This window comes from Pistacia vera, unplaced genomic scaffold (assembly GCF_008641045.1).
Source record: "Pistacia vera cultivar Batoury unplaced genomic scaffold, PisVer_v2 Contig123, whole genome shotgun sequence".
In the NCBI taxonomy this organism is placed as follows: domain Eukaryota; kingdom Viridiplantae; phylum Streptophyta; class Magnoliopsida; order Sapindales; family Anacardiaceae; genus Pistacia; species Pistacia vera.
Window position 1 is genome coordinate 1342507 of NW_022195282.1, and position 27794 is coordinate 1370300.

The 27794-nt window shown below is 36.3% G+C and overlaps 1 long non-coding RNA gene and 1 pseudogene across 1 annotated transcript; both read right to left on the reverse strand.

The window, feature by feature from the left end:
• Nucleotides 1-692: 692 nt before the first annotated feature.
• Nucleotides 693-27794, reverse strand: part of LOC116116573 — a 39563-nt pseudogene continuing 12461 nt past the window's right edge.
• On the reverse strand, nt 9981-10550 carry LOC116116901. The gene is made up of 3 exons (XR_004125890.1): nt 10469-10550; nt 10313-10386; nt 9981-10104 (listed from the first exon to the last, which is right to left on the reverse strand). It is a non-coding gene; the product is annotated as an uncharacterized LOC116116901 (long non-coding RNA).

Below are 27794 nucleotides of genomic sequence, written 5' to 3' on the forward strand. Positions count from 1 at the left end.
TTAGATGTTTAAGGGGAACCCCTTTCTTAGCGTTTATTCTTTCATTCATCTATTAAAAAAAAAAAAAAAATCCTTTTGTTCCATTTATAAAATTACCTTTACCCCAAAAGAAAAAATTCATTTTGTTTCGTTTCACCTAAGTTTTGCCTTCAATGTTTATTTGGCTGCTTCTTGAAGTGGCCCCATGTTTGCCTTTGCTTAGACATGTACAAATTTTTTACCAAATTAACCAAATAGTAGGCTATATTTTCAAGAGTATTTCATCCCTGTCTTCCTATTATTTACAAGCTATCCCCATGTCTGCCAAGATATGGCTGTCGTTGACGGCCAAATCTAGTTGGAAAAGACCAGATCTACAACCAAAGATCTAGTCGAAAAAGGCCAGATCGACGCACGATTGGCCACATCCAGTCGGTCATATGTCATTACGGTAGATTTCGACCACCTTCCTATGGTGGTGGCCGGTTATCAACAATATATGAGTGGATGTGGAGTGTTTTTGTCAATTCATAAACTTTTATTGTTGGGAATGTTTAGTTAAATTAACAAACCTAGAGGTTAAAAAAAATCTAAATATTTTGAGTTGAATAGAAGATGATTGAATTTTGAAAATATTGAAACAAATATGTATTTTGATGGGATTGGATATGATATAGTTTGAATAGGGAAACAAAGACGGCCGTACACCTCTACTATTTTGCATTGTGGCCAACTTTTTTGACATCAACGGTGAAACGACATCGTTTGTCATAGCCTAAATATGAATCGGACAAAAAATAGAGAGTATACGATTTCTTCCCAACATCTGCAGGAGCAGCAAAATCAAGTTTGACCCTTGACTTTCTTTGGAGTGACACCCTCTTACTGGCAAGCAACTGGTTAGTCTTGGTGTCACCAACAACAAGCCACCAGCTTTCCTCTTTGGCTTTCGGATATCTGGGAAAATCAATAGGTCCCATCTCTGTCCTCCCCTCCACATCCCGCTCAAGGGTGACTTGCAATGTAATTTCTTCCCCAGCCCTTACATTATCACCATCCTGCACCTCGTAAGACATGTCTATGTTGGGGAAGCGATTGCAAAATCTTGCAATATCAGTTAACTGTGAATCGGACATCTGCAGGAGCTCACGCCTCTCATCATCCTCCATCTCCACCAAATCAAACACTGTCTCTATGCTCTTTCCAGGATTCTCTTGGCATTTCTTCGCCAAATCTTTTGTGAAATACGGGAGCTAGAGAAGCATGGAATCGCGTTCCCACATGCCTTGAGTCACCATTTGACTCGCTTCCATTGCAAGGAGTGCAAGGCTCAACCAAGGTTTATGTGAATTAAAAACATCAACTATAGCCCGGAGCAATCTACTAGCAGAAAGGAGAATCTCCCGTTGGTCTAATGTAAGGTGCCCACCCAATGATTGCCTCGAGAACTGTGCTTAAAGAAGAGCATTTGCCTTAACCTGAGCACCAGTGCATCTCGGAGTCTCACATGAGAATCTCTGCTGATTAATTAACCTCCGAACCACCTGTTCCTTCCCAGGTCGTATAGGTGGTTGCACATGCTCTGACAATGAAGCAAGAATCGCCAGAAGACCCTTCATCTTTGTCCTCGGACTCAAAGAAGTGAAGCGTTCAATAATAGGACCCATGTTAGCAGTCACAGACCCGGTAGGAGCACACAGTATCTCATCCTCATCATCCTCTTCATCATCATGGACCATATACAGATAACTCTCGTTGTCTTCATCATTATTCTGTTCAAACTTATTGACGCTTGATTTTGGACGCCAACGACTTGCACGTGGGAAACGCTGAGCTGACTCAGAAGACACACGTGATGGATCCATGAGATTTGAATATGGAGCTAAGATTATATATTTTGCAGAAAATATAAATAAAAGATTGGCAAGAGGGGGTTTTTATAGTGGTTCAGATACTCAACAAGCGACTCCTACATCCACTGTTATTTTATTGATCTCTGACTATTTCTATGATTTTGCCCGTAAGGCATACAAAGATGAAGAAATATAGTGTTTACAGAGAGAGAATGAAATAAAGCTCAAATCTCAGCTCCCGCCTCCTGCTTCGGGAAGAGGAATGCCCATTTATACACCTTTGCGCTCAATGTAATGAGTGTTTTGCAAGTTGCCTTGACACATGAAAGGCTCTCGTCCATTCATCTATTTGAAATGAGATAAAGTTGGTGTGAATATCTTTGAGGAGATATAGGCTTGGCAGCACATTTATTAGGCTGACATAAGCGTGACTTTTGGGGCATAAAAACTGTTGACGCTTGATTTTGGAAGCTAACGACTCGCACATGGGAAACGCTGAGCTGACTTAGGAGACACACATGATGGATCCATGAGATTTGAATATGGAGTTGAGATTATATATTTTGCAGAAAATATAAATAAAAGATTGACAAGAGGGGGTTTTTATAGTGGTTCGGATGCTCAACAAGCGACTCCTACATCCACTGTTATTTTATTGATCTTTGACTATTTCTATGATTTTGTCCGTAAGGCATACAAAGATGAAGAAATACAGTGTTTACAGAGAGAGAATGAAATAAAGCTCAAATCTCAGCCCCCGCCTCCTTCTTCGGTAAGAGGAGTGCCCATTTATACACCCTTGCACTCAATGTAATGAGTGTTTTGCAAGTTGCCTTGACACATGGAAGGCTCACGTCCATTCATCTCTTTGAAATGAGATAAATTTGGTGTGAATATCTTTGAGGAGATATGGGCTTGACAGCACATTTATTAGACTGAAATAAGCGTGACTTTTGAGACATAACAAAAGCCCCCCAATTTTTGAAGTACGTAATCGCGCTTCGGAAACTCAAGTATTTGATTTGAATGGCTGCAGTCTCGAACTGAAGAGCTCGAACTGAAATCTGGCGCGATCAAGTGCTGAGAGCTAGGAGCTAATTGCGATCTGTTAGGAACTCGATCTGAAATCTGAAATCTGTTAGGAAAACGACCTGAAATCTATTAGGAGCTCGACCTGAAAATAAAACGAGCTCAACTTGAGAGCAAAACGAGCTCAACTTGAGAGCAAAATGAGCTCAATCTGAGAGGTCAAAATGACCTGAATGAACAAAACGAGCTCAATCTGAGAGCAAAACGAGCTCAATCTAAGCAAAACGAGCTCAATATGCATATAACGAGCATGACCTGAACACATAACGAGCACGACTTGGGCTCGACCTAAACGAGCACGACCTGGGCTCGACCTGAGCACATAACGAGCATGACTTGGGCTCGACCTGAACAAGCACGACCTGGGCTCGACCTGAGCACATAACGAGCACGACCTGGGTTCAACCTAAACGAGTACGACTTAGGCTCGACCTGAGCATATAACGAGCTTGACCTGGGCTCGACCTGAACAAGCACGACCTGGGCTCGACCTAAGCATATAACAAGTACGACCTGAGCGTGCGATAAGCGATCTGACCATGTGATTTGGGCGATTTGAACACGTAATCTGAACGGTCTTGAACGTGCGATCAGCGATCTAACCACGCAATTGGAGAATTCTGACATGTGCGATCTGCGATCTGGCCACGCGATCGGAGAACTCTGACACGTGTGATCTGCGATCTGGCCACGCGATCGAAGCTCTAATGCGTGCGACTAGCGATCTGGCCACGCGATTGGAGAGCTGATGCGTGCGATCTACGATCTGGCCACATGATCGGAGAACTCAGGCTCGTGTGATCTATGATCTGTCCTCACGATTGGAGAACTTGGACGCAGGTTTGAAAATTGGACCTGCATGGGCCACCAAACTGTTGACGCTTGATTTTGGAAGCCAACAACTCGCACGTGGGAAACACTGAGCTGACTCAAGAGACACAGTGATGGATCCATGAGATTTGAATATGGAGCTGAGATTATATATTTTGCAGAAAATATAAATAAAAGATTGGCAAGAAGGGGTTTTTATAGTGGTTTAGATGCTCAACAAGCGACTCCTACATCCACTGTTATTTTATTGATCTCTAACTATTTCTATGATTTTGCCCGTAAGGCATACAAAGATGAAGAAATACAGTGTTTATAGAGAGAGAATGAAATAAAGCTCAAATCTCAGCCCCCGCCTCCTTCTTCGGGAAGAGGAGTGCCCATTTATAAACCTAAACACTCAATGTAATGAGTGTTTTGCAAGTTGCCTTGACACATGGAAAGCTCTCGTCCATTCATCTATTTGAAATGAGATAAAGTTGGTGTGAATATCTTTGAGGAGATATGGGCTTGGCAGCACATTTATTAGACTGACATAAGCATGACTTTTGAGGCATAACAAAACTTAAAAGCCACACCCATATTGTAATCATCGCCATTAGCCCTGGAATCCTCATAATCAATAACCTTGGCAAGGTCAACAAGGTCATGAAAGAGATTATTTGATACAGGGTTCAAAAACTTCTCAAGATCCTCATTTTTATCACGAACATTGTTCCTCTTCATTATCTTCAAAATCTTATCATCAATATTAAGAGGCGGACCGTTCACCTGTCGTTGAATCAGGTTGAGCATGTAATCATAAGCAGCTTTGCTCTCAACGATCTTGGGCTGGTATGGCCCTCGAAGATGACGAATAAGGGGTCTGCTCCTGTAAGCACAGTCACCAAAGCTTCTGGGGTCAATCTTACCCCAGAGAGACTCGGGTTTGCCGATACTGCCAGATGTGCCATAAGAAAATCTTATACTGAAAATGAAAGAACCAAGAAACGTATGGAAGTAAAATGAATTCAAGAAATAATTTTTTTTAAAGAACCAAGAAACGTAGTTCAAATGATTTCAATAGCAAAAGGTCTGTACCTAGAAATAAAGAAATCAAGACAGTGGTGTAGTTTACAGAAAGAGTATCAATCTTCTAGAGAGGATGCAATGCAGTTTTCTCTCTTTTGATTCCTGTTTTGTTTTGTTTGTGAGCGAAGAGAAAATGGAGATCGTTTGTGGAAAAAGTGGGTTTATACAGAGTAATGCTATGTATTTGTATACCACTAGTTCTCACTGGCCAGTTAATAATCTGACGTGTTATGATGAGGTGGCAATGCCACCTCATCTGTTCGTCAGTTATTTACCACGTTAGATAAGTCCCAAAAAAAAAAATTAATTAATTTAAAATCCCATTTTAGCAAACGAAATTTTGCCTTCCTTAATCCCAAATTTCAAAACCTAAATTTTGAGTTCTCTCCCAAATAATATCCATCCCTAAACCCAAATTACAAACCCCAAATTTTGAATTCTCTTCCACATGCTTACTACCCAATCTGTAAAACCGTTCATAGCAAATCTCTGACATTTAGATGAAAATATTTTATTTCTCATTGCCTTAACTGCACCCCTTTTTCTCTTTCATTCCCCCTTGGAGTTACTGAATCGAATCAGAAATTGATTTTTGTAATTGGGCAATATGAGTTCAGAATCACAATTATAATGACAATTGTCATCTCCTCCTCCTCGGCGACGGTTATCGTGCATAAATTGTTTCGACGCTTTTGGGTTCTGCTGTTCACCTGTTGATCAGACGCTACTCTTGTAGACTTTTTAAATCTCAAAACCAAAACCTCTTCTTGCGTTGAGGTAATCAATTATTCTCCTTTTCCATCCCCATTTTCATTTACTTTAAATAATTTCTACATACTTTTGATGGCCCTGGTTCATCTTCTATCTATTAAGCTATTTACTTTGCATTTGTTTTTGGGATCCATTCTTCTTTTACTCTATTCTTATCGCATTGCTTGTTTTAAGTTATATTCAATCTCCAAGGAAAACAACTTACTTCCAAATCAATATACTTTTTGGACTTTAATTTTTTCACTACCAATTCACATGGTATCTTGCTTGTAATTTATTTTCTTCAATTTTCAACTTGAGCATCCATTAGTTTTCTTTTCTTTTCTTTTGGGTGTTCCTCGTAGGATCTAAAGTTGTAACAATTTTTGAAATCCATCTTTATTGGTGTATTATTGTGAGTAAAAGATTTTGCATTTTCAGTCTTCTGTTGGTGGATTATGTATCTTTACTTTGTTGATGAACTGTGGTGTTTGAGGGATTGTGTATTAATTATTACAAACCTCTTCAGGATGGGAAAATTGTGAGGTTCAATCCTTCCTGGATAAAATGCTGCTATTATTCATGTTTTTCACATGGTGTTTGCGTGAACAAAAAATTATCTTCAAATCAAGCTGCTTTAGTTCCATTTTACCATTAACAAATATCTTTGACTCAAATGATGACTTTTGGTCATGTATTTGGCTACCTTTCTTTTTTGGCTGTGCCCTCCAAGTAACAAAAACAGAACATTTGGTTGCAGGAAATTCTGGAAGCTCTTGAGAAGGAGAAGCCCCACATGTGTACATTTCGGATGCCAAAAGAAGCCACATCTAATTGGAAAAGGCTGTTTGGACATTTAGATGAAATAAAATGAATGAATGATGAAATTCTGGATGCTTGTTAGCTTCTAACCTATCCTCTTTGTGAGAGTGCCGTCTTGAACTGAAATCTCCTCAGTAAACAAGTGGAGCCGCTGGTTTGAAGATGAATTGCAAGTCTAGGCAAAAACTGTTGTTGTTATTCAGTGTTAATCAATTTGATTGTATTTGAAACTACCACAATTAGTTTGATTACTTCTTGCTGACACCTAAGTGGTTCATTTCTATGTTGGCCTGAGGAAATGGCATAGGCTGATAAGAAGTAATTAATAATTATCTATTTGGTTTGGCTTTAAAACTTGATTCCTTGAACGTTTCTGACAGATTATGAATGGGCCGTTGGATCAACATACATATTCTGATAATGCTCTGGCCTTGAGTATAACGATATGGATGGCTGACTATTTTGGCCATCGTGCACATAATGTTATGAGAAAATATGGTTCTGAAGGCCACTATCAAACGCTTAAAATTATTGTCAGCCCTCCCGAAAATTAATTTATGGTTCTGCCCCTAGCTCCACCTATAGAAGAGTAGTTCATTCTTACTCAATGAAGAACAAACTGATCCTACGGCTTCTGAGTTATCATTTTGTGTTTGTTTGTGTAAATCTGATGGTTCAAACGAAAGATTTTTATGTTATTTGTTTAATCAAATTAGATAAAATTTAAGATCATTGGTTCAAGAATATTACAAAAGAGACAACGATTTGAAACGTGTCACCAAAGAGATCTCTCATATGTCGAGGCCTCTAAATTTCTCTTTTTAAAGAAAAAAGAAAAAAAATTGATTTCTTGAATTTCAAGAAATAATAGGTAATATTTTCTAGTCAAATAATACAATGTCACATGTATATTCATTTTAAGTATCTATTTCAATTTAGCTCCTTGTAGTTTTTGGTAATGGTAAACAATACGTATTGCTCTTAAGCTCCACTCATATTTTAATTTTTAACCATGTTTGGTTTTTGTATTATTTTATGTTTAATATATAACTCAATCTAAACTCTCGTTAATTATCAAACCAATAGTAAATAAAATATCAATATTTCATATTCGCATGTCAACAAATATAAACTCCATTTACGAAAAACAATTCACTGGATTAATGATTTTATTTTTTTTTATTTGTTTAACTTCAACTAAATAAAAATATATAATTTATCCAAAATTGTTAAGTCTATGTGTATTTTATTTAAATTGTCACATAATACTTTACACTATTTTGTATTCTTCTTAAATTTTTACAATTTTATTTAATGATAAGGTTTTGCTTTCGATTCTCTTTTAATTTGTATTTATATTTCCTCAACATAAATAGTGTTGAATATTATAACACTCAAAAGAAAATATTCACAATCTATCAAAAGCATAATTTTACTGTAGAACCCATGTCAACCACCATGGAAACCATTATCAAAAGGCTAAACGACATATTCTCACCCAAGGTTTAACGAAATCCCAAGTTAACACCCCTGGTTTCATCCCGCCACCCTCATCAAAACCCCATCACCCCCTAGCCGCACTCACCTTTCAACGCCGATTTAAGCCCCCCCTCCCTAGGGTTTTTATTTTGTTTTTTGCTTTTGCTTTTGTATATTGTTTTATTTTTTTTATTTTTTTATTGACATTGTGTGATTTTTTGTGGTTGCTATCGGGTTTGGCCGACTGTGGTGGTGGTTTGGCCAGTTGTGATGGTGCTTTGGGATGGGATGGTTTGGTATGGGCTATGATGGTGGTTTTGTTGGCTGAAAGGGGGTGAAGGGCAGTTTGGTAATAGCATCCATTAGAATCCAACAGTCACTAATTGTGTTAATTTAAGGGTGGTTATTTGGAATAAATGAAACCAGAGGTATTAACATAGGAATTCGCGGTGAGAATATGTCGTTTACTCTTATAACAAAACCCAAATCTGATTATCAAATCTTTCCCAAGCAACCAACCATTGGCAATCTTCTATCTTCACAATAACCAAACTACAAAACAAGCTCCATTACCCAAAAAAAAAAAAAAAAAAAATGATTATTAGGATTTTATGATTTATTGTTTTAGTAGTATTAGGATTTCTTATTTTATTTTAACTACTTTTTCTAGTAGAATTATGATTAGCCTACTATAAATAAATGGGGTTGTTATATTTCTCAGTTATTCATATTTATCATCAATAAAATTTATAAAGTTTTCATTGAATAATATTTTCAGCTATGACAAATATTGCAGGCACGTTGGTGGAAAGAGATAATAATAGAAGATCCAATGAGGCAAGAAGGGTCCGCTATAAGAGATCATCATCATGGGCTGATCTTCCGCAAGAACTTCTTGAGATTGTTTCTAAGAGTCTGAATATAGTAGACTATCGAAACCTTGGTCGCGTTTGCAGAAGCTGGAGATTGTTTTATTCAGAATTTAAGCAGAGTTTTTTGACATCTCATTCACCACTTGTTGTTCATGCATCAGGCCGGGTTAACAAGTATTGTTATTTCTTTGACCTAGCTACGGGAATGGAATACAAGAGAAAGCTGCCTCGATATATTTGGGACTTCAAGTTCTGTCTTGTTGTTTAAAGTGGGTACTTAATCTTGTTCTGTCTCAAGGCAGAAGATGTTTCAAGAGGTTGCTTATGGGTTATAAATCCTTTTACAGGACATCAAATCCAATTCCCTTGCATGCCCCGGCCTCCTTGTAGTTGTATTATGGATTATGATTGTGATGACCGTGGCATCTTTGCTTCTCAAGGTCAAGATTTTCTTATTATGATTCTTTCTGAGTATGGCTCAAGCTTGCAGTTATGTACTTGTAGAGATAAAAAGTGGAAAGAATACCATTATGATAACAAGGGTTGGCATATATTGGATATAATTGTTTTTGATGGTAGGATATATGTTCTAAACAGTGATTCTCAGATTGGGATATTCGACCTGAGATGTTGTGACTTGAGGTTTTTGGAACTGAAATTTGCACCTCATATCGGCCTTTTTTTTTTGATAAGCAGGTTAGGTTGGCGGCTTCAAATGATCAGTTATTTGTAGTTGATTCTCCTGAACTTTACAGAATAGACTTGTCAAGGATGGAATGGGTGAAGCTGTATGATTTAGGTGATCAAGCTTTGTTCCGTGGCAAAGATGGCAAGGTGTGTTCCAAGGTAATTAACCCATCAAAGTGGGGAGGACAAAGCAACTGCGCATATAGTATCTCAATCTCCACAAGTGTTTTATACCCACGACAAACTATTACCACTGAATCGCCAGAGCAAGGGTTTGATTGTGTCAAAATATGTTCTTTGTATCTTCTACACCAGCTTGAGAGTGTAAGGGATGACTAGTGCTGTGCTGTGGTTTTCTAAGCTTAGACAAGGTCAAGGTCGGAGTTTCTTCTAACTCTTTTACAATTGTTACTTGTCTTTGCAATTAACATTATAATCTGCATTGAAAATTTCAAAAGTAAAGAATAAAGATTACAAATGAATAACTAAAGATTGCATTTACAATTCTTCTTATTTTTTTCCTTTTTACAACCACCAAAAAAATTTCCTATATTCTTTTTATACAAAACTATTAAAGAAACACATCTTGAATTTAACCAAAATAGTCGTTGACTAGTTAATATGATGACAAAATAACTTACCCACGCCAAATGGTTCTAGTGCTTCTCCGGTACCTGAAATATTTGCAGATGGCAGATCATAACAGATTAATCTTATATACGTATGAGTAATATTAAAATCATAATATTAAGTTCAAAGATCCAAACCAATCACAGCATACACCGTTCCAGTTTCCTTTCTTAATTCTATTCTGTTAGGTTAGTTTTAAGTCATTTGCACTAAGTCGAACTACTTCAAGTTCAAAAATTGAAAAATACTTACAATCATTCCAGCATGTGCACAAAGATAGAAATCGTTATTCTTCGGATGACAGACTCTGTTGTCTAGAACAGTTCCTGCAGAGGCAGCAATAATTGACTAATTGTTACACCAAATGCTGTAAAAGAGTTCCAGTGTGAAGAGTTTATAAAGGCATACCAGGTGGAACATTATCAGGAGATCCAGATTGAAAGAACTTAGTATGGTGATTTTTCTGTGCAACAATCACCACAAACTTGAGGCACCATTTCTCACCCAAAAACTTGCATGCCTGGAATTATTAGTCTTTTCAGTTCCAAGGAGATTACCGATAAGGTTTAAAACTTGTAAAACATATATTTTAAAGGCACTGGGTTTAAACCTCTATGCTGGGATCAAGTTCAATGTTCAAGACTTGATTGAACTGTGACTCACTGACACCGTCCCTGAATTCAACACAATATTAGACAAAAAACTAGCACAATAGACATCTGAAATTTATAAAGCAGATTTTGTTGCATAATATAAATGCAGTAGCACACACCAGAAAAAAAATTAGTGGTTACATCATAATACATAATCAAACTGGAACAAGTGTTTGAAGCATAGCCAAAATAGATGCATCATACAAGTCCCAATAGTTAAAAGGAAAATGGACAAAAAAATCAGGTTACTAGGACAAATTCTGAGTGCCAAATAATTTTCTTTAAGAAGCAGGAAAAACCAAGCAAGACTACCAACATCCATCAACGGTCAGAAAAGAAAGCCTCAAGCTGAAAAAACTGTTCGGCTGGGTAATGCAGATTCAAACTCGAACAAATGTTTGTACCATAGCTAATATAGAAGAACATCACAAGTCATGAACAAAAAATTAAAAGCTGGGGAAATGGAAGGATATTTGAGCATGATGAATGCAAATTGGTAGAAGGAAGACCAAGGCAAAATCAGGTAATTAATCAAGTGTCAAAAAGTCTCTGTTCCCTTAGAGTTTGATTATCTCTTATTTATCAAAGTGATGGCATGGTGATAGTGGTAGGTTTCTGAATAACTAACCCAATTGCTGCCTAAGTGTCTATTTTACTATACTGGAAAATATTTGTCAAGGTCATGAATGACTTAATTTAATGCTATTGACTCTTCTTGCTCTTTGATAACACACGTCTTAGGGAAATTTGTGATCCTTTTTTTATTTTTTTACTAAAGTTAAAGCTGTTTAATATCCCACCTTCCCTCAATCAAAACGTTACCAATAACTTCCCTTCCCATCTATTTAATCTATTAACCACCACGGGCTGAAACTCTTAAGTTCGAGTCCTTACTGTTTGTTTTTTTTTTTGCCCTTTTACATGATCATTTTGTCCATTTTCCTTCTTGTTTCTAATTTTTATTGAGTATACCCAAATCATCTGCTTGTTATCAAGTTCATTGGCCGGCAAGAGTCAAATCAAATGATGTATATAATGATATTTAAAACGTAAAGACGAAGTTTCCATTCCATTTGTAAATAAGATAATTGTTTAAGAACTTCACCTCATCTAAAGTATAATTCCATGTTCCTCAACTGTGGTTTAAGTGGATTCATCTTCGCCTCACTTACATTTAATTATAACCTACCCAAAATTAAATGAGGATCAACATGTATCTATGATTATATATATATATATTACTAGAAAAATAGTCAATACTTTTTTTTTTTTTTTTTATGTACTTTATTGTCCTAGATTATTGGTTTTAGATATTTTGCATCTTTTAATTTTTGAAATGTTAAATTAAATTTCAACTACAATTTTTTTTTTTTTTTTTTTTCTGTTATAGTCTTAAGTGTCTATTTTAATAGTCCTTTATTGAAAGTCATCTTTATAACATAAGAAATATAAAATTAATTTGCAAATAAATATAATTATCATCATAAAGAAGGTCCTGCAATGACTCATGAGGCGTGTCCTTGTTGTTTGTTCAAAGTGGGGCGCCTCATTTGATTAGATCCGGTCCATTCCATATTTGAATCCTTCAATCAAAAACGGGATAATAACATTTTCCTCCCTTAAATTTTGATCATAATCGTCCCTAAGTTTTTGTTTAAGTAACATTTCATCCCTCATTGTCAGTGTCAGTGAGTTTTGCTAATGACACTATTTGACACAGTGACAGGACCTAAAGAAGCTTATTTAAAAAATTATACCTGGACTAAATTTATTCAGATCAAACATTAGATGAAATTGATTTTCCTTCGAATAATAGCAAAACCAAAATAATTAATTAAATTAAAAAAAATTACCAAGTCCATTTCCCTCTAAAGCAACTTTCTTAGGGTTTCCAGTTTCAAAGTCTTTCTCACGCGATTGGCGATTTATACGTGCCTTTCCTCTCTTCAGCCTTGGTTCCTACTTCCCATTTTGTGCTTCTTCTTAGATCTTGATTTTTTGCAAGATTTTTCTCCATCTTTTTCTCAGGTACATACGTTATTTTAGATTCTCTTTTTATCTTACTTCAATCTTTGCTTTTAATTCTTTTGTTTTGATTCTGCTTCGTGTTTAGCGCTTACTTTGCTTGTACCCTATGTGGGTTGTGTTTGATTTTCTTTTCTTTTGTCTTGTTGTTTTGTTTACATGTGCTTTCTTGTTTATATCTAACGGTCAATTTCTCTTTCGCTAACTTGGGTTCTATCCAAACAAAACCCATGTTTTCTTTTTCTTGATTTGTCAATTTATGTTATTTCTGTCTTATTCTGATGTTTCAGGTACCCTTTATATCTATCTTAGTGGGTTTCTTTTTTTTTTTTTTTTTTTTTTTCCGTTGTTCAAATACTTAGTTGACTCTGGTAGGTTTGTTGTTTTGCCTCTTAATTTTCTTTCTTTGTTTCTGAGAAATTTGTAATTTTGCGTGTTTCTGTTGAAATGTTTTTGTAAGAAACACAACCCCAGTTAACTCAGTCAGATGATCATATTATGTTCATTTTTAGATTTTTTATATTTAATAGTTAACAATTAAGGATATGATCCCTTCTCTTCCTTTTTGTTATTTTTTCTTTGAAAATAATAAAGATTGAAGCCTATGATTTTGGTAATTTCTAAAGTGTTTCATTTTTTCTTTTGGATATGATTGATAATTTTGTTTGTGTTTGTCTTGTGATATATTCTGTGTTTCTTTTTCATAGAATTCCATGTTCTCTATCTTGTTATTATATAAAAGGGATAAAGAATTTGAATAAGAAGGCATCAATGCCAGTAAGTAACCTTTCATATTTCCTGGTTGTATTCCCATTGTATTCTGGATTCCTTTTTTTAAACTTTTAACCTTTTTTTCTTTGCCTTTCCCGCTCCAGGGTTATAATTTTAGACTTTCTTTTCTTTTCTTTCTCTGGTTTCTTTCTAAAATACTTTTTCTTATAGAAACTTCTTGTTCGGTATTATTTCCCGTTGATGTTGTTTTTCTTGTTGAATTTTCCAGGTTTTGTGTTTTTTATAGTCCTTAACAACCTGTGTTGATTGTAACTATTATGTCACATAGTAATATCTCACTGTAAATTCTTCTTGTTTTATCCAGGACATTAATTGATTACTTTACAGATCATTTAGGATCTACTTAAGAATGTTTGGCTTAAGAATCTCCCATAAGGGTTGGTAAGCATAATTCAGCTGATCCTGGATATCAGCTTCTTCTTGCTCCAACCCTTCAATTCTGACGATGAGTGGGACAATAGGCAGACTCTTAAACTCAAAAAGGACTTCTTCTGAACCCAACCTAACTATTCAAGTAGGGCACCCATCCTTTTGATGATGATGAGATAAAAGACCACTTTCTGGATCCTCATTTCACGTAATGCGGGCTGCTAGAAACGATACAAGAATGGATTTCCATGACTCAGGTGGATAGAGAACCAGTCAGTGCAAATTGTAGGCCTAGCTGTTTACAAGGCTGAGGAACCACAAAGTCGTGAACGCCTGCCTGAAGATTGCTGAAGAGATTAGAGAGGATGCTAACAAAAACTGCTCACCCTTGCATCATCAGGGTGAACAAATTACCAGGACCCACCACTGCTGCTGACATTGATCACGATCTTAGTCGGTATGATTCTTTTTAATGAAGTTAAACAAACTACAAGGGGTAAAAAACTCATGAAGGACATGCTCCCATTGATTTTTACCCTTGTATATGCAATTACTCTTTAATCCGGCCTTGGCTTTATGGTGTGTTAAAAAGCAATTAACAAAACGAAAAAATCTTGTTCTTTAGACCAAAATTTGAAACAATTCATTTACCGTTGCCTTATATTTTTTGTCCTAATTATGAATTAGTATCAGCAGTTATGCTTGTAGCTGATTGGCTAGCAGGTCCTGTATGTTACCTCATTATACTGATTTGCATGACCTGAGAAGAAGGGAATGAAGACTCTTAAGTTATGAACTTAAATTGCTGTTTAAACATTAGGACATGCCATTTGAGCTAATCATTTCTAGTTGTAATTTGTTTGGTCACCTACAAATACTTTTTTTCTTTTTTTCCTGGTTTTGAAATGTTGCACCATTACTTGCGGATTATATGCTGTTTTCTGGATGCTTGAATTTTGATCTTATAATTTAAAAAAAACAATTTATGATTGTTCAATGCTGATATCAGGTGAGAAGCTTTTGGAAGCCTCGGGGGCATGTTCTCTAGGACTTGGAAACCGAAGAAAACCCCCCCAATTATGGCTCTGTCATAACAAAGGTTTGTTTTTCTCTCCTACTCAGAGTCCCGTCTACTTATTATTTTATTTTTTTAAGAATAAATTGTAGTACATGGTTACTAGACCGAGGTCCTTTCAGGAATTCATTTGGTGTTCATTTCTCTTTATTTATTTGTTCTTTCATTTATCTTTTCCAGTGTACAGCATGTTATTTTGCTTAGTGTACAGATGATCCAGTCCAAAGAAGGGTAACCACTTGGATCAGGAGAGAGTTGGACTAAATCATGCATCCAGGGGACAGTTGCAGGCACAGCTCCTTTGCCTGACCCACAGATACTTATCAGAAAGTCGAGGTTTGTTTTGTTTTCATTATTGAAGCATTAGACCTCAGCATGAGATGAAATCATCCATTCCATTTACTGAAAAGATGCTTTCATCTTACAGTTTCCATTTTGCATTTGATTTATAACATTTTCACTCCAATCTCATCATCACTGTATTTTTTTGTATTTACTACAGGTGGAAAAGGTGAGCAGGATGATGCACTTTCTGATAAGCAATATATTGGGATTTGAAAGATATGCTGTTGATATGGGGGTCGAAATTGATGGTTAGTGGTGTTGATTTGCTCACAAGAATTCTCAATTCTTCATTTCTTCTTTTCCTTTGTAATGTTTTGAGTCTTTTTTGCATCTCTTGCTTACCTCTCATGGGATCTTTGTTGGAGGAACAATACTACTTGACATGTCAATTTATTATGGTAGATATCATCTGGACCATTTCTTTTGCAACAGGTCAGAACAAAGATTATTATGATATGTCTGTTGAACTTATATCTAATTATGAATTCAACTGATGTTTTGCATCAGAACAAAAACTGGGTCTAGTGCAGTGCGTTATGAGTTAATTTCCGTGTGAGACAGGCAAATGCACGCGGTCGTCGTTTACTCGGAAAGTAGTCTTCAATTTGCTTATCTGCTGATACGGTTGTTGCCCGCGTCGCTTGCCTATATGAATCCAGATACAGATTGTATTTCAGTGTCTGCATTTTAAATATTTTTTTCTTATTTACGACAATATTACTGAGTAATCATTTTAAATTTACTATTCTGTGATATGTTTGTATAGAGTTCCGCATATCTTTATCTTTTCTTCGGCACTGCAAACTGAGACCCCCAGTTCCGGACCTTTATCTTTTAATGCCTGCTTATCGAATCTAAGCTTGACCCCAATCCAACAAACAAATGTCTGAATCTGAGTGAGATATCAGCAGTCCAACAACCTAACCTTGTCGATATTTTACTGAATGGATAATATTGAGCCAAAATCCCCTATTGTCAAATCTCTCTCTCTCTTTAACACAGCAATCAGAAAGAACTCGCCTTATTCAATTGCCAGGTCGAAGCACTAATTTCGTCAAGATAACAATATGACACAGTGAAGCTATAAGGCCCCGATACTATCATCAGTAATACCATCTCCCCAAATACAACTTTATTGCCTTCACCTTGGAAGGAATTAAGACACACAAGCAACCCATTTTCACTGCACACAGACAATTCACAATTTTCTTTAAGTAATTCATCACATCATACTCTACTACAGCAGTTTGGTGGTAATTCTATTACATTATAGCCTCAAAACGACTCTTAGAAAGCAACAAAGCGCTACAAGGGAAATGAAAGTACAAAAGGAAGAACTAAATACAGAGATGAACTTAATATGCCAACAATTCTATGATTTCTTCTCCTTACAATTTTTAACCTTTATCCAGGATAGGACTTGAGAAATCAAAGAGAAATTCATGATACATCATCCACAAGCTATGTTATCACCATTCTAAAGGGGGAAACAAGAAATTTCATTCCTGCATCTAATTAATACCCTGGTCAGCCCCCTCTAAGATTCCGGACCTCCTGCAATGGAAAAACTTTCTGCCATTCTAGGAACCAAAGATTCGCAGTTAATATTCCATTTCCACGCATTCCCTCTTGTAGTGTACTCAATGCACAATTAAGCAACAACTTAAAATCTTTATTCTTTCACTTCCAACAATAATTTCTCAATGCCCATTCTAGAATGTCAATATTATTTATCATAGTTGTGAAAATTTAAAATCCCATCTTCCCATATCCCACATCTAATTCTATGCTACAGCTCAGGATTGTTCCAATTTTACATTCAATCACAAATTTTACAGTTAAAGGTTTCCTATCCACAACTCATCTCAGTTCTCCTTTTTATTATGGTTCAAACACCCAACATAATTGGAAGGCCCAATACTGTATCAAACACAGTGTTTAAATTTTCAAGCGAAACCAATTCAAAATTTTCCGCTGTTCATACAATTAATAAACTAAACAATAACAAGTTACCATAAAGTTGTAAAACCTAGATAGTAGAGATTGAGTTCCATGATTCTTAACTTTGGGGGCGTACAGAGAGTACACAACAGACTGTCGTTTGCGCAACGGCCAACTGACTCTTCCCCTCCAGATACGCCGACAATATCGAGTTGGCGTCAGTTAGGTTCTGATTCTCGCGGAAGCCGTCGATGGTACGGCGCTTCGTGTACTCTCTAATGTTTTAGTCGCAGAAGTCACGCGCCACGCAGTAGCGACCGATATAACCAAAATCTCGGTTCGCGTGGTGCCGCTACCGGAAGACACCACTCTTAATCGCGATGCGTCGAGCTGTGTCAGATTCAATTCAGTTCCTCTCTCCTTCTGGATTTCCTGCGAGGGAAACCGACTTGGAGATCATAAAACGCGGCGTTTTATGTCTATGTTACGCGTGTTTTTATTCTCACTAGAGAGAACTTCTCTGTCCTAAAGTTCATGTTCTAACCCAAAATACCTGTGCAAACTATCTGACATATCAAATTCCAAGCAGCATATTCAATCACGAGAAAATAAACAGTAGCCACAATTTGCCAAGTACGAATTAGAATGTACACCACTAACCATCCTACAATCTCTCAAACTCAAATCTAACAAATTTTATCTTCGATCAAATAAAAAACCTGGATTTCAGAGTGTTGAGGGCGTTGCGTAGAAGGAGATTTGGGATTGAGAATGGGGAATTAGGTTTTATTGAAATGGGTGTAAACCATTATGGCTGAATCACATCAATTTTTGTGTGCTCTCAATCTACTCAAGGGAAACTAATGAACACACAACAATACATATTTACCTTGACAGAGTCTTACCTAACAAGCGACGCCGGCGGCGACGGACAATGAGGAAGGGTCGATCGAAGAGAGAAGAGAGAAGAGATGATCTATTGCCAGATGGAGAGAGATCTGAGATGGTATTGGTGGAACGTGTCGAACGTCGCAGTCGATGGTCGAGAGAGAAGAGGTTTAGATTGAATTAAACTTACCTCGACAGGAAAGAACAACCACAGCAAAACCCCAACTTTGGCTGAACTGAGGAACGACAGCGGAATTGGGGAACGACAGCGGAATTGGGGAACAACGGCTAGCAGGGCATGGTTTGTTTGTTGAACAGAGAAGGCGAGATCTGAGGAAAATTTATAGATGTTTTGTAAGATTCTTTTAGGGATTGCGTTTTGTTTGTTTCGTTTAGGATTTTGTTTTATTTATTTATTTTTTTTTTTTTTTTTTTTTTTTTAAAATACGGTGCTGGCGACCGCCACCTGTCTCACCTGCTGAGAAAATGGGATGGTCCAGATACAGATCGAACCTAAACGAGTCCATTTCAGTGGGCTGCACCTTATATTTTTTTTGGGTTTAAGGTCGACCCGTGGGTTTGGACCCGTTTTACCAAGTCTGAGAAGCAAACAAGACGTGTTTTGGTTATTATTATTATTTTTTTCTGATAGGTGAAAATTTCTAAGTATAAGAGTCATTTGGTTGGTTATCCGTTAGTGTAGTAATATTATCTTATATTATTTAGATTATCACGTTTAATGTCAAATAATATAATTTTGATAATCTTATAAACTAATTATAATTATTATTAGTTATACAGTTAATCTGAATACTATAATTTCTTAAGTATTTTAAGATTGTTTGGTAATCTTAATTTTGTTGAATTTTACCTTTAATATTAAAAATTTTAGACATAATGCCTTGTTTTGAGATAATTTACAAAAATATTCAGGGATTATTTTATCCTTATATACAATTTTTTTAGGACATAATACCCTTGAACTTGAAAAAAATTATCCAAGACTGGTGGCCAGATCTGACGTCACTATTGGTCATTTGTCGTTCCGCCCACTGTCGTTGCAACTGACAATGGTGGCCGGCAGCCACCATGATTTGGATGGGTGAGGGTATTTTTCTTAGAAATTAAACTTTTTATGGTTAGAGTGTTTTAGCAAAATCTTAAATGTATGAGTTTAAAGAATTTCAAAAAATAATATTATATTAATATTTAAAAGGAGAATAATTAGTAATCTATATTAAATATCTACCAATTTATTCTTCTAACAAAAATATCAATATAACTACTCACCAATTTTTATAACTATACCATTCAACCATCAAGCCCCCCATTCAACTCATCAAGAGCCCTCTCCAATAACCCCATGCTTTCCATCCCCAATTTCTCACCGCGCATGGTTGGCTATATCCGATCGGTCGTACGCACTTATAGCGACTTTTGGTAGCCTCTGGTAGCGGTCCACGATGGTGGCGGTGGTGGCTTTTCTGGTACAATGACATTTTTGTAATAATTATAATAACAGGGTAATGTTGTCCAAAAATTAAAATTAGGACAAAAGGGTCTGCATAGTGAAGGTGTGTTTTGTAAATCTTAACAAATATAAGCTAATTTGGACCAAATCTCAACTATTTAGGGCATTATGGGAAACAAAATAATTACTTGCCCCCCCCCCCCCAAAGTATTATATCCTGACTTTTACACCCAAATGCCACTGTTTGTCATAAAAAATTCCAAGAATAATTTTTTACAAACCAACCAAATATCGTCATCTGCTCAATTTAAAAAATTTACCCCAATTATCTAATGTTAACCCTATCCAATCGCCCCTGAGTGTATATTTGCAACCACGAAAAACTTTACCGCTGAATTGCAGAGCAAGGGTTTGGGAAATGCTATGATTGTGACAAAATATGTTCTTTGGTATTTTCTCACCAGATTGAGAATGTAAAGGTGAGTAGTGCGGTGGATTGTAATGATTTTCTAAGCTTAGACAAGGTCAAGTGTGAACTTTTTTTTCTTTGTCAGAGTATATGTTTTTTCTTTTGACTCTTTAACATTGTTTATCTCAGAGACAGTAACAATACAATATTGCTAACAATTTGCTAAATCTTGTATATTACATTATCGAGTTTTCATCTTTTCTGTGCACCTAGATTACCATAATTATCCAGAGTATAGGTCTGTTTGTTGAGCATTTAGAATAGTATTTTTGAAAAAGTGAGTTGGGTTTTTTTAACGAAAATAGGATTTGAGTTTGAAAATGTGTTCCGTAAAGTTTTGAAAAACTTTCTGAATATTTAGATAGTTTTTTAACCCCTTTATTTGTTAGTTTAGCTAAACACCCCCTACAATAAAAGTTTTTAAATAACAAAAACACCCCCACCCACCCATTAAATATCGACAACTAGCCACCACCACACGGATGGTGGCGAAAAGTTGCGGAATGGAAAACGATCGGTTAGATTTGGCTGGTAGTTCGCTGATTTAGCCTTTTTGGCCAGGTCCACCATGGATCTGGCCGAAAACAGCCAAATCTAAGCCAAAGGATATGGTCGTCATTGACGACCGGATGTGGCCAGTTCCCCCAGAAAAGGCCAGATCGGCACAGACCGGCCACATTCAGTCGGCCGTGCACCATTTCGATAGATTTCGACCACCTTCCAGCGATGGTGGCCAACTCCGACAATATATGGTTGGGTGGGTGTTTTTTGTCAATTATAAACTTTTTTTGTTATTAGTCTTTTTTTTTTTTTCCTATAGGTGAGAATTTATGAATAGTGAGGCATTTGATTTGGGATTATCCCCCATTAGTGAGGTAATATTATCTTAATTTACTTAATTATCACGTTCGTGTTTCAAGTATATAGATTTTTTGTAATCTTTCAAAATCATTGTAATTACTATTGGTTTTATAGATTGATCTGATACTACCATTTTCTTAAGTATTTTAAGATTACTTGGTAATCTTAACTTTGTTATAATTTTATCCTTAACTATTAAATTTTGGACAATAATGCCTTGTTTTGAAACCATTTACAAAAATATTCACGATTATTCTATCCTTATTACAAAATTTTAGGACATAATACCCTTGAACTTGAAAAAAATTATCCAAGACTGGTGACTGAATCTGGCCACCACCGTTCGTCTGTGCCTTACGGCTAGTCGCTGCACATACAGTGGTGCCGGAGACCAACAGGCTTGGGATGGGGTGGGGGTTGATTTCATAGAAAATTAAACTTTTATGTGGCTAAGTGTGTTTAGCAAATCTCAAATGTATGGGTTTAAAAGAAATGATAAAAAATAATAAAAAATATATATTAATAATTAAAGAGAACAATTTAGTAATATATATACATATCCACCAATTTATTTCTTCCTAACCAAAATATATCAAATACATACCCACAAATTATTATGACATAACCAAACACATTTCTCTAAACATTCCTATAACTTTCAACTAATCTATCTTTCTATTAATATAACATTCACATTGCGTTTGGTTCGGGGTCATGTAAGTTAATCCTGTAATTTTTGTTTAATTTTGAGGATTCCCTCATTTGGTTGTCAAGTAATAAAATATTACGGCTCCATTTGTTTTCATTATTCTGATAGTTTTTAGAATAATCTTTTGAAAAAAATTAAATTGGGCGGGTATTACGATGTAGGATTTGAAATTAACAAACATATCCCTTATTTTGTTTTTATTTACTAACACCCCTATAATAAAATATAAAAGTTAACAAAAACACCCCCCAATCCACCCATTAAATCAGACACCGGCCACGACCGCCGAGGGCTGGCCGGAGTGTTTTTTGCATTTCTAAAAAAAATATTTGGGGGTGTTGTAGTTAAATTAACAAATTTAGAGGTTTAAAAAATTGAAAAATATAGAATATATTTTGGAAATAATGACATTTTACTGTTTAAACTTTTTTTAGAGTACTAATAGAGTATTCCCAAAAATGAAACAAATGGAGCCTAGTGTAATCTATTATTGCAAATAGTATTTACTGTTGGTAATATTGGGGGTAATCAGATGCCTTTCCAAGGGATGTTAAATAAGATTACCAGGTACTTAATTTTGACCCTATTTGTGCCTTTAATCTTCATCATTTTAGATACATTTGCCCTTATATATCTTCCAAATAACAATTCTCAGACCCCCTGCATTTGAAAATATAGCTAAAACACCCGAGCCACAAAAGTTTAAAAGTTAACAATACCCCTTGCCACCCAAGACCATCGCCTGCCGTTAGCCACCACTGCTGGCTGCCGGGGAAAGTCATCATATTGAGGGAAGACCAGTGGGATCTTGCCGATTGTATGTCGGTAAGAAACTTTTCGAACCATGGATTTGATCCATGGTCGGAAACGACACAGATCTGGCCGCAGTGGTGGCCTGAAAGCCATAGATGTGGCCTTGAAACGCCATAGATCTAGCCGTGAAATGGCTGCCATTTCACGCCACAATCTATGGCCGTTAGATCTATGGCAGGATTAGGCCTTATCTAGCTGGTCGTGGCCATACGGCGACTGTCGACGGGTGTGGCTCTGCCGGCAATGGCTTGGGGGTGGTGGGGGTGATTTGCTACAATTAAAGTTTTATATGTTGAGGTGTTTTAGCAAAATTTCAAATAAAGGGGGTTAAACTAAAAATTTAAAAATAAAAGAAGAATGATAATAAATAATGTTTTTATTTATTTAAAAAGGAGGGCAATTTAGTATTTTACATACACATATCATCATTTATCCTTCCAACCAAACATATTATTATAACAACCCATCAATTTATTCAACCAACCAAATACTTTCTCTAAAGATTCCCTAGTAATTTATCTTTATAAGTACACATTCTCTGCACCAAACGCACCCTCATATATTAACATTTCCGGAACTAATCGCACCTGTTTATAATAATCTTTGATGGAAGTGACCTCGATAAAGAAAGGGTCAAATGACAATAATTCCTTAAAGATCTGATTAATACACAAAAATCATCTAAATTTTTAAATAAAACCAATTTCTATTTTTGTTTGTAAAACCATCACCAATCATCGAATTTACAATTTTATAGTCGATGAAAAACTTTCTATCATCCTCTTATAATCTATTTTTATATTTAATGGTAAGAGATTTTTATTAATTTAATCTGATCTCATAGAAATTTTAACTAGCCAATAATATCTATAACCTAATATTTACAAGAGTTTATGAATTGCCACCCCAAAGTTTGGGTGTAAAATATCCTCACTCTGAGGGTGTGTTTAGTTAGAGCTCTGGAAAATACACTCTCATAATCTATCTTTAATTCCGGATATTCCCTTGTTGGGTTGTCAAGTAATAAAAATTCGGTAATCTTTCAATACCAATAGTGAGTACTGTGGGTTAATAATAGGGTAATCAGATTACCTCTTCAAGGGTGGTATTTAAAGATTATCGAGGTAATCTTAATTTTATACAATTTGCTCTTAATTAATACCATTTCGACACAATTGCTCTCAATGTCTATCAAATAACAATCACCCTACCCCTTACATTTTAGAATTTAACTAAAGTATCCCAGTCACAAAAAATATAAAATTTAACAAAATATCCCCAACTACCAAAGACCACACGCTGGCCGCTAGCCACCACCGCTGGCCACCAGCAATAGTCCCAGATTGATCCACGACCAGCGGGATCTGGTTGATCGTGCATCATCTGGCTTTTCTAGCTAGATTAAAGCCAAAAACCAAGATCGTCGTGAATTTGGCCAGAAACACCCAGAATAGATCGACTGTTTGTGGCTGTTTCTGATAAGATCCATGAATATGCTATTTTCGGCCTCAATCTGGCTGAAAACAGCAAGACAGTGTGGATTTGGTTGGAAACAGCGATCGTTGTGGTTTTGGCTACTTTCGGCCAGATCCACAGTATCTAGCTGTTTTCGACCTTCAATTTGGTCGAAAATAGCCAAACAGCACACAGCCAACCTAATCTCGCTAATTGTGCACCGTTTCGTGACTGACGCCGGGGCCATGTGGTCTTGGTGGTATTTTCTTAAAATTTAAACTTTGTTGTTGGAGGTGTTTTAGCTAAATTTTCAAATTAGGGGTTAAAGAATTTATTTAAATAATAATAATAATAATAATATAATTATAATAATATTAAAAATGAAAGGCAATTCAGTGAAAGCTATTGTCGATAATTTTTTATTCTTCCCAACCAAACATCTTAATTGTTTATACCCACTAATCTAACCAAACATATTGATATAACATTCCCCTGTAATCTTCAAGCCAATTTATCTCGATGGTAATCTTACCTTTTCAGCAATAAAACATTCCTAACCAAACGCACTCTGATTGTACGCATTAATTTTCATCCTCAAATGATGTTCCACTAATTAAATCTAATGATATAAACTTATAAGCAATTACCACCATTGGGTGGTCGAGTAGCCAACTAGAACTCTTAGGCTATTTACTCAAGATGTCCTGAGTTCGATTCATCTCGACCCCTAATAGGATGGCCACTATAGCTCTTACCCGACCGTATATTCCAAAGTCTTGAAGATTAGTTGAGGCGCATGCAAGCTATCCCGGACGTCCCGTGACATAGAAAAAAAAAACTTTTACAATTTAAAAGATATTTTAATAAATGATTAATGCTTAAGTCGAACGACTGATTTTTTTACATTAACATTATAACAATATAAAAAAAACATGTATCAAGGTTTTTATCTAGATTTTGTTTCTTCCCTTGGACCTAATTTAAAAAAGAGGAATACTACATTTATACATATTTTTACAGCATTTTTTACCTTTGACATGGCAGTCGACATGGTAGTGTCATTTCATCTGCCATGTCACCTTTTGCCACATCACTTTCCCAAAAATTTCCCTCCCAAAATTTATAAAAAAAAAAAAAAATTCATTACCCTAAATTTCGAATTTTAACATAACCAACATCAACATTTTTTTTTTTTTTTTTTTTTGTTTTCACGAGACGTTATCTGTTTTCATTTGCTGGTCTTCTTTTTGTTAACAATCCCAGAGGGCTAGGTTTTGTTATGGAATTTATATCATTGCTTCTCTTTGATGATTTGTGTGGTGATTTGTTTTGCTGGATGTGGTCCAACGAATTAGATGTTTAAGGGAACCCCTTTCTTAGCGTTTATTCTTTCATTCATCTATTAAAAAAAAAAAAAAATCCTTTTGTTCCATTTAAAAATTACCTTTACCCCAAAAGAAAAAAATTCATTTTGTTTTCGTTTCCCCTAAGTTTTGCCTCCAATGTTTTATTGGCTGCTTCTTGAAGTGCCCCATGTTTGCCTTTGCTTGACATGTACAAATTTTTTACCAAATTAACCAAATAGTAGCTATATTTTCAAGAGTATTTCATCCCTGTCTTCCTATTATTTACAAGCTATCCCCATGTCTGCCAAGATATGGCTGTCGTTGACGGCCAAATCTAGTTGGAAAAGACAGATCTACAACCAAAGATCTAGTCGAAAAAGGCCAGATCGCGCCGATTGGCACATCCAGTCGTCATATGTCATTACGGTAGATTTCGACCACCTTCCTATGGTGGTGGCCGGTTATCACAATTATGAGTGGATGTGGAGTTTTTTGTCAATTCATAAACTTTTATTGTTGGGAATGTTTAGTTAATTACAAACCTAGAGGTTAAAAAATCTAAATATTTTGGATTGAATAGAAGAGATTGAATTTTGAAAATATTGAAACATAATATTTTTTTGATGGGATTGATATGATAAGTTTTGAATAGGAAACAAAGACGGCCGTACACCTCTTATTTTGCATGTGTGGCCAACTTTTTTGACATCAACGGTGAAACGACATCGTTTGTCATGCCTAAATGAATCGGACAAAAAATAGAGAGTATACATTTCTTCCCACCATCTGCAGAGCAGCAAATCAAGTTTGACCCTTGACTTTCTTTGGAGTGCCCCCTCTTACTGGCAAGCAACTGGTTAGTCTTGGTGTCACCAACAACAAGCCACCAGCTTTCCTCTTTGGCTTTCGGATACTTGGAAAATCAATAGGTCCCATCTCGTCCTCCCCTCCACATCCCGCTCAGGGTGACTTGCAATGTAATTTCTTCCCCAGCCCTTACATTATCACCATCCTGCACCTCATAAGACATGTCTACGTTGGGGAAACAATGCAAAACCTTGCAATATCAGTTAACTGTGAATCGGACATCTGCAGGAGCTCACCGCCCCCATCATCCCCATCTCCACCAATCAAACACTGTCTCTATGCTCTTTCCAGGATTCTCTTGGCATTTCTTCGCCAAATCTTTTGTGAAATACGGGAGCTAGAGAACATGGAATCGCGTTCCCACATGCCTTGAGTCACCATTTGACTCCTTCCATTGCAAGGTGCAAGGCTCAACCAAGGTTTATGTGAATTAAAAACATCAACTATAGCCCGGAGCAATCTACTAGCAGAAAGGAGAATCCCCCGTTGGTCTAATGTAAGGTGCCCACCCAATGATTGCCTCGAGAACTGTGCTTAAGAAAGCTTGCCTTAACCTGAGCCCAGGCATCTCGGAGTCTCACATGAGAATCTCTGCTGATTAATTAACCTCCGAACCACCTGTTCCTTCCCAGGTCGTATAGTGGGTTGCACATGCTCTGACAGAGCAAGAACGCCAGAAGACCCTTCATCTTTGTCCTCGGACTCAAAGAAGTGAACGTTCAATAATAGACCCATGTTAGCAGTCACAGACCCGGTAGGAGCACACAGTATCTCATCCTCATCATCCTCTTCATCATCATGGACCATATACAGATAACTCTCGTTGTCTTCATCATTATTCTGTTCAAACTATTGACGCTTGATTTTGACGCCAACGACTTGCACGTGGGAAACGCTGAGCTGACTCAGAAGACACACGTGATGAATCCATGATATTTGATATGGAGCTAAGATTATATATTTTGCAGAAAATATAAATAAAAGTATGGGCAAGAGGGGGTTTTTATAGTGGTTCAGATACTCACACACTCCTACATCCACTGTTATTTTATTGATCTCTACTATTTCTATGATTTTGCCCGTAAGGCATACAAAGATGAAGAATATAGTGTTTTAACAGAGAGAGAATGAAATAAAGCTCAAATCTCAGCTCCCGCCTCCTGCTTCGGGAAGAGATGCCCATTTATACACCTTTGCGCTCAATGTAATGAGTGTTTTGCAAGTTGCCTTGACCATGAAAGGCTCTCGTCCATTCTCTATTTGAAATGAGATAAAGTTGGTGGTGAATATCTTTGAGGAGATATAGCTTGGCAGCACATTATTAGGCTGACATAAGCTTGACTTTTGGGGCATAAAAACTGTTGACGCTTGATTTTGGAAGCTAACGACTCGCACATGGGAAACGCTGACGTGATTAGGAGACACACATGATGGATCCATGAGATTTGAATATGGAGTTGAGATTAATATTTTGCAGAAAATATAAATAAAAGATTGACAAGAGGGGGTTTTTATAGTGGTTCGGATGCTCAACAAGCGACTCCTACATCCACTGTTATTTTATTGATCTTTGACTATTTCTATGATTTTGCCGTAAGGCATACAAAATGAAGAAATACAGTGTTTACAGAAGAGAAATGAAATAAAGCTCAAAT